The sequence below is a fragment of the Saccopteryx bilineata genome, chromosome 2, assembly GCF_036850765.1.
Source record: "Saccopteryx bilineata isolate mSacBil1 chromosome 2, mSacBil1_pri_phased_curated, whole genome shotgun sequence".
NCBI classification, from domain to species: Eukaryota; Metazoa; Chordata; class Mammalia; order Chiroptera; family Emballonuridae; genus Saccopteryx; species Saccopteryx bilineata.
The window spans coordinates 277,272,614-277,281,508 of record NC_089491.1 but is presented as its reverse complement, the minus strand read 5'-3'; positions in this window follow the sequence as shown (position 1 = coordinate 277,281,508).

Sequence of the window (8,895 nt, the reverse complement as noted above, 5' to 3'; positions counted from 1 at the left end):
GGTAAGACAGCCGGAGCGCGGGAAGGAGGGGCGACCTTCGCGGGAAGAGAGCGTGGAAAACGAAGCTAGGGAGCGAAGAAGCAGGGAGAGGGAAGGAGCAGCGTGTGAGTTTGGGAAAGCTAGGGAGAAGGGCTGGAAGGAAATCAAGAGGGGTCCATGGGAAGCAGGAAAACAATGAATGAAGCAGGTAAAGCCAAGAGATGTTGCAGAGTTAAGACTTAGTGATAGGGTGGCAGTCTGCGTGAAGGGAGGGCGTGAGCGGCAGGGAAGGAGAGAGACAGAGGGAGGACGACGCAGGTGGATGGGATTCTGTGGTAAAGAACGGGGAAATTGTAAGACGTCTTTGATTTGGAAGATCGTAGATCCTAGGATTTGAAAGACATTTAGGATCCATCAATCCTACGTCCCGCACAATGCAAAAACAAAAACCACTCTTCAACAAAGTGACGATCCCCTAGTGTCCACCTAAATGTGTAATGAGCTCCTCCCAAAAGCTTATTCGTTCAATTCCAATCTGACAATGTGCCCTTTACCGTGCCAGGCGTGGTGATGAGGAAAGAAAAAAAAAAAAAAAAAGACACACTTACTACCTTGCATCTATTGTTCCCATTAAAATAGGTTTCAATAGGCAAGTTCTATCTCCAAGAGTCTTGTTTCTTTCAGCAATTGGGGTGGCAACCCATGTGGTCGTCCATGTTTGAGGACTAAATCTAGCCACCTAGACTCTGCCCAGTTGTAGGGACAGGTTGTGAAAGATGAAGCCCACAGTCCAATCTGAGTAGATTATTTTTCAATAAGATGGAGCTTTACTAAATAAATGCTGTGTTGTGTAAGTCTTAAGGGGGGAAAACATGACTGGAGCAAGATGAAAAGAAATAGGACACTGAGGCAAATGTCATGATCATTCTAATAACTTCAGCGGATTTTCCTGTTTATCTTGAATATCTAACTTCCCTTCTGCCCTTAAGAATATGGGCCTGGCCGGTTGGCTCAGCGGTAGAGCGTCGGCCTAGCATGCGGAGGACCCGGGTTCGATTCCCGGCCAGGGCACACAGGAGAAGCGCCCATTTGCTTCTCCACCCCTCCGCTGCGCTTTCCTCTCTGTCTCTCTCTTCCCCTCCCGCAGCCAGGGCTCCATTGGAGCAGGGATGGCCCTGGGGCTGGCTCTGTGGCCTCTGCCTCAGGCGCTAGAGTGGCTCTGGTCGCAACATGGCGATGCCCAGGATGGGCAGAGCATCGCCCCCTGGTGGGCAGAGCGTCGCCCCTGGTGGGCGTGCTGGGTCGGGCGCATGCGGGAGTCTGTCTGTCTCTCCCCGTTTCCAGCTTCAGAAAAATGAAAAAAAAAAAAAAGTAAAAAAAAAAAAAAAAGAAATATTCCGCCTGACCTGTGGTGGCGCAGTGGATAAAGCATCAACCTGGAAATGCTGAGGTCGCCGGTTCGAAACCCTGGGCTTGCCTGGTCAAGGCACATATGGGAGTTGATGCTTCCAGCTCCTCCCCCCTTCTCTCTCTCCTCTCTCTCTCTCCCTCTCTGTCTCTCTCTCTCCCCCTTCTCTCTCCTCTCTATAATTAATTTAAAAAAAAAAATTTTTTTAAGGAAAATTTTTATTTTTTACTTTTTTTTTTGTATTTTTCCGAAGCTGGAAACGCGGAGAGACAGTTAGACAGACTCCCGCATGCGCCCGACCGAGATCCACCCGGCACGCCCACCAGGGGAGACGCTCTGCCCACCAGGGGGCGATGCTCTGCCCCTCTGGGGCATTGCTCCGTTGCAACCAGAGACACTCTAGCGCCTGGGGCAGAGGCCAAGGAGCCATCCCCAGTGCCCGGGCTATCTTTGCTCCAATGGAGCCTCAGCTGCAGGAGGGGAAGAGAGAGACAGAAAGGAAGGAGAGGGGGAGGGGTGGAGAAGCAGATGGGCGCCTCTCCTGTGTGCCCTGGCCGGGAGTTGAACCCAGGACTTCTGCAAGCTAGGCCGACACTCTACCACTGAGCCAACCGGCCAGGGCCTAAAAAAAGGAAAATTTAATAATAAAAAAAATACTTCCAATTCTCTTGCCTGTGACACTTCTAGGCATTATAAAACCTCGTAGCCTACTTGCAGCTTCAGTCAGCCAAAGCCAAACACTTCCAGCTTTAGCTGAAATTATCAACCCTTTTGATAGTTTCTTTCCTAGCCAGTAATAACTGAGACGTTAATAGCAGAGCTTCCTCAGCCAGCAACCACTGATCCCAACAGCAGATTCAGATAAGACCTCAAATACCCTTTCTGTAGCTCCACCCTCTGGGCTTGGTCAGAAATAGAGAAGATGGAAAAAAGGCCACGGGACTTTCCCTCACCCACCTGCGATCCACTGACTCTTACTTTCCTATGGGAATCTGGTTGCCTAAGCTACTAAATTTCTAAGTCCAGGGCTCCTACTCAGTCTCTGCAGCCTACTTCTCTGGCTTCCCCTACCTTTCTAATAAATGGCTAATTAGCATTGAAAAGGTGGTCGTTAGTGCAACAGACCCCTCCAAAGTTCTTAAATAGTTAGGCAAAGATTATAAAGGGAATTCAAAATCCTAGATCAGAGGTCATCCAGCTTTTTCTGTAACAGCTGGAGAATAAACAGCTTATCATCTCTGCTGTAACTGCAAGTCTCTCCTTACAGTTTGAAAGCAGTCATATACAATATGTAAACAAAAAGGTGTGGCTATATTCTAATAAAACTTGATTCTTAGACACCAAAATGTAAATTTCATATTATTTTTGGGTATTATGAAATATTCTTTTCCTTCTTTCCAAATTTCAATTTAAAAAACATTCCTTTTTTTTTTTTAAGTGAGAGGAAGGGAGATAGACTCCCACAGACCCCTTACTGGAATTCACCCAGTAACCCCTGTCTGAGGCTGATACTCGATGCTTAAGTCAACAGAGCTATCCTCAGTGCCTGAGGCCAACACTTGGACCAACCTCATCACCTGGGTAGGCTGACACTCGAACCAATCAAGCCACTGGCTGCGAGAGAAGAGAGAGAGAAGGGGGAGAGGGAGGGGAAGAGAAACAGATGGTCGCTTCTCATGTGTGCCCTGATGGGGGATGGAACCCAGGACTTAGGCATGCTGGGCCAACACTCTATCCACTGAGCCACCAGCCAGGGCCAATATTCTTAAATTTAAAAAAATAAAATAAATAAAAAATACAAAATATTCTTAGCTCAAAGGCTTTGTAAAACAGGCCACAGACTGCCCACCTGTTCCATTAGTGATTAACTGCCCAAGTATGCTACAACAGTAAGTTATATAATAAAAAATAGCAATAGGCCAAAGAAGACAGACATTTGTTCAGGACCAAAAGAATCCAAAGAGTCTTGGAGGAAATAGGTTCGTGATGGACCTTAACAGAAGTGTAAAACTTAGACAAATGGCCTGACCCAGCAGTGGCGCAGTGGATAGAGCATTGGACTGGGATGCGGAGGACCCAGGTTCCAGACCCCGAGGTCGCCAGCTTGAGCGCGGCCTCATCTGGCTTGAGCAAAAAAAGAAAAAGCTTGCCAGCTTGGACCCAAGGTCGCTGGCTTGAGCAAGGGGTTACTCAGTCTGCTGAAGGCCCACGGTCAAGGCACATATGAGAAAGCAATCAATGAACAGCTAAGGTGTCACAAAAAAAAAACTGATGATTGATGCTTCTCATCTCTCTCCGTTTCTGTCTGTCCCTCTAAAAAAACTTAGACAAATGGTGGGAGAGGAGGAGGAGAAGGTTCCATCTGGCATCTGGTGATAAGAGGGAAAAAAATGAAAGAGAAAAATGATGGGGAGGTCGCAGGAGATGTATCAGAGTATGGAACTTAAACCTGACCTTCTTAGAAATAGCATTTTGATAGTATTCTGATAGGGGAAACACAGGACTGATGGACACAATGGAGATATTGTGAGTGTACAAAGTAAAAGAATCTGGGTGAGTGTGGCGAGAGTAACAGAAGAGAAGGGACACTGAGAAACACAAGGTGTAGCTTGACCTGTGGTGGCACGGTAGACAAAGCATTGACCTGGAACATTGAAGTCACTGTTCAAAACCCTGGGCTTGCCCAGTCAAAGCATATTCAGGAAGCAACTACTACAAGATGATGCTTCCTGTTCCCCTCCACACATACACAGTTTCTCTAAAAGAGAGAGAGAGAGACATAAGGTATAAAGAAGCAAGGAAACTTGGTGACTAAGATTTAGGAGAAAATTCAAAGTGATTTTGGAATCCAGGACCAGAAAATTGGGAAAGCTCTTCTATTACTCATCGGCTATTAAGTACACTTTCTGGCCAAGACCCATGCTGGGTATTGGGAAAAGAAAACCCATATGACATAGAACTTACAGTCTAGTTGGGGACAGGCGGTCACACGAATGTCAAAGTATGCCATGGGCATCCAGAAAAAAAGGAAAAGAATGAGGTTTAACCTAAACACCCATCAGAGTAAACTACTAGGACCAGCAAGATCCTCTGGAACTGGAGTTAGAGATGCTGGAGATACTCACAAACTAGAATGAGGAAGATAACTGAAACCAGGAATGTAAAGGTTCCCTGTAAACTGTGATGCTCAAATGTTAGCTATTTTTATATTTTACCAGAGCCTCATGAATAGATGAACTTTTAGGGAGAAACAACATAGAAGAAGAAAGATAAAAAGGTTGAAATTGAGCCCTAGAGAAAAGCTTATAGGTTTTCCTAATTCATAGGCTTTGGAGGGAAAAAGAAGAATCCAAATTAAAAAAAAAAAAAGAGCTGTTAGCTATAAAGGTGAAGAACCAGGAATGCAAAACAACATAGAGGCTTGTGAGGAAGAGTTTCAAAGAAGACAATGTGGTTGTCAGGGAGTCTAAGGAGTAGGGAGGTTGACTGAGAGAAACACAAGAGGTAGCCCATAGAATTCAACAGGCCACAGGAGATTGTTGGTGAAAGTAGGGAAAGACTGAAACCAGATTACAGGGTGCAGCGAAAGCCCTGGCCAGTTGGCCCCATGGTAGAGCATCAGCCTGGAGTGTGGATATCCCAGGTTCGATTCCTGGTCTGGGCACACAGGAGAAGCGACCATCTGCTTCTCCACCAGAACCTGGAGGGGACACCCAGGGCAGAGCAGACCCAGACTGGAAATTTGGCTCAGGGTACACCTGAGTGAGGGCCCCACATATAGACTACAAGCATGGCAGGCAGGAACCGCAGGTAGCACCGGTTCAGAAATCAGAAAAGAGTCAGGAATCAAACTAGATAACTAATGAGTATCTGGTCAGAGTTGGGACAGCAAAGGATAATCTTCTGGAAAAGCATGCCACTAAAGATGACAGCATGGAACCCACACAGCTACTGGAACAGGCCTGGCACAAAGCAGACACCTGTTAAGACATTTGCTGAGTGAATGAATGCATCACAGATAGTAAATAACACAATAGCACATACAAAGGGCCTAAGTTTGGAATCAGACCTTGATTCATGTCCTAGTCCATTTGTCCATTTATTAGTTCCTTAAACACTTACTGAATGTGCCAGGAATGCACAAGACACTAAAAACCCAAAAATAAAAAACTTCAACAACTCACAGCTGGTTAACATGGCTCTGCAATGTGGTAAGTGGTGTGACAAGTGCATGTGTGCAGAGGCACAGCTCTAGCCCCCAGGCTCCCGGAGGTGACCCTCTGTGCTCAGGCCTGAAGGACAAGAAGATCAGGAGGACCCAGGGAGGGGCCAGGGGGTGATTCAAACCATACAAAATAACAAGGGCAGCTGTTTGGAAGACAGTGAACACATCTTTAGGCAACTCTATAGGCTTAAGCATATCTAGAGCCAAAGTGTGATGTGTTAGGTCAGGCAGGGAGATAGGGTTGGAATAGACCAGGCCAGAGTGACAAACAGGGGCCAGATCACCAAGGACTGTGTGTGACATGCTAAAGAGATTGGATTTCATCCTAAAGGTGATGGGAAGCAAATGAAGAATTTTAAGCAGGGAAGAGACATGATTAAATTTGACTTTAGAAATAGCAGCAACATGGAGGATGGGGTGGAGGAGAGAAGGCTGGTTGTAGGGAGAATAATGTATAGGCGACGGCAGTAATAAGTGGGATGTGATGAGGGTCAGGAGGCGGGAAAGAAAGCAGGTCCTGCCCACATCTCAGCCTCAACCCCATCCCTCCCCTCCAGACTTCTCTCCCACCAACCCCTGCCTGAAACATTATGCTCCAGCAAGAGAGGCCTGTTTGTGGTTCTGCCATATCTACTTTTCTCTATCTGGCTTCTTGAACTTTTCAGAGTGGACCCTATGCCTAAACTGGCCAAGTCCTCATTATCCTTATAAAAACCAACTCAGTTGTCACTCCTCTAGGGAGCCCTTCTGGCCCCCTCTCTAGCCCCCTTCGCCAGAGCAGGACTAGCTGTCACTCTTCTGTTCACAGTATCATCAGTGGCCTGACTATATTTCGTGAGTTTTTTAAAGATTTTATTTATCGATTTTAGAGAGGAGAGAGAGAGAGAGAGAAAAGGTCAGGGGAAAAAGGAAGGAGTAGGAAGCATCAACTCAGAGTTGCTTCTTGTATGTGGCATGACAGGGCAAGCCCAGGGTTTTTCAAACCAGTGACTTCAGTGTTCCAGGTCAACACTCTATCCACTGTGCCACCACAGACCAGGCCCAACTTATTTCTTTTTTTGTGTGTTTTTCTGAAGCTGGAAACGGGGAGAGACAGTCAGACAGACTCCTGCATGCGCCCGACCAGGATCCACCCGGCACGCCCACCAGGGGCGAAGCTCTACCCACCAGGGGGCGATGCTCTGCCCCTCCGGGGCATTGCTCTGCCGCGACCAGAGCCACTCTAGCGCCTGGGGCAGAGGCCAAGGAGCCATCCCCAGCGCCCGGGCCATCTTTGCTCCAATGGAGCCTTGGCTGCGGGAGGGGAAGAGAAACAGAGAGGAAGGAGGGGGGCAGGGTGGAGAAGCAAATGGGCACTTCTCCTGTGTGCCCTGGCCGGGAATTGAACCCGGGTCCCCCACACGCCAGGCCGACGATCTACCACTGAGCCAACCGGCCAGGGCCCCAACTTATTTCTTTATATCTACTTAAAGGTGTGTCTCCCCCCATCTGCATTTTGAAACTCCATGAGGACAGAGAGCATCTTACTTATCATTTTATCCCTAGAGTCTCACACATAGCAGGCTCTCAGTCAGTATTTGTTGATTGAATGAATTAGTATGGATTCTAACAGTTATACCCAAGTAAAAAAACCAACAAATGCATATACATAAATACACTCATCACCTCCCAGAAGCAGATCCTGCCCTCTGGAACTAAGTTATGCATCGTTGGATGTTGTACTTGAGGGAAAGAGTTCCATCTGCTCACTCTCAGGACCTGTAAAAGGCTCCTTTTAAACTCAGTCATTGTGTGTGTGTGTGTGTGTGTGTGTGTGTCTGTCTGTGTGTCTGTGTGTGTGACTCTAGCATGCCCTTTGGTTTTTAACTCATCTGTAGAGCAACATTAATTATCATTTAACTCTTAACTGAAGAAACAGAGGCATGACCCCGTATTCCTAGTGGGTGAAGACTGTGTCGGTGCAGAAACAGCAAACACACAGGGACAGCTGCAGAAACAAGGTCTTTCCACACTGAAGGACTGACACTCGGACTTCACCCAGAGTGTGGGATCAGATACAGGCAACATAGGCATAGCCAACAGAGTGCCCATCAAAGGCTTTTGCTTTTGAAACTACTTTTTCTTTCATAGATGTTGGCAGAGTATACATTTCTTATACTTGCAAAAATATTCCTCAGTGTCAACAAAACTTGAGACAACCCCAGTAAAGACTCCTACATCTGATTTTTAAGTTTAATTACACAGGACCAGGTACATAACTTGTAGGGCCCAATGAAAAACAAAAATGCAGAGACCATTCTTCAACAATCATTAAGTGCCCTGGCCAGGTAGCTCAGTTGGTTAGAGCATCACCCCAATACACCAAGGCTGCAAATGTGATCCCCAGTCAGGGCACATACAAGCATCAACCATTGAATGCATAAATAAGTGGAACAACAAATTTATGTTGCTCTCTCCCCTTCTCTTTCCCTTTTTTCCCCCTCTCTAAAAAATTTCAATAAATAAACTTTTTAAAAATCATTAAGAATTTCAAGACAGCAACATCAGAGCATCAAACGGAGCCCAAGACTCAGCATAGAGTTGTGACTACACAGGTCAAATGCCCATGAAGTCAGCTCTGGCACAAGAGTCCCCAAATCAATCCCAACTACCTCTAATGTATTAGACATCACTCAGTTCCTCAGCCCTCCCTAGTTAGGCAGTGGGTCCTCTCTAACTCTGCATAGGCTCTTAATTAGTCTGCAGTCTCTAAGAGTTTCCCTTTGGGGAGCCTTGTGCCACTGTTACACCTGTCCTTTGCTATTGACATTCTGCATGTGAAAAAGCTTGCCCTCTCTCTCCCTTTCTGCCCAGCATAACCAGGATCCACATAGGGAGGAGGCTGCTCATCCAGCCTGACACTCAGCAGTAGGGACAATCTCTAAGGTCTGACTAGGAGCAGCTTCAAATGAGACATGAAGTCCCCACCCACCAGGGTCCCTCCCCATGTGCCAGCAACCAGTGACACTGGCTTGCTGGGAAAACCTCCCCCAGGCCTTTGCCCCGGGTCCAGAGTCTGTGCCCTACCTAGGTAGTCTCTGAGAATAACTGGAGGCCACACACAACAGAAGTTCCTTCTTTTGCGGGTACTGAGGGCCATAACCCCTAACTCCAAACATGGGCAGCTCCTGAGATAAAGGGGGAAGCAGGGGCAGAGTTCGGAAGATGCATCCCACACCAGATTCTGTGGCCTGCAAGTGACATGCTACCTGAGAGGAGCAGGTAGGAAATCTTCAGGGGCCAG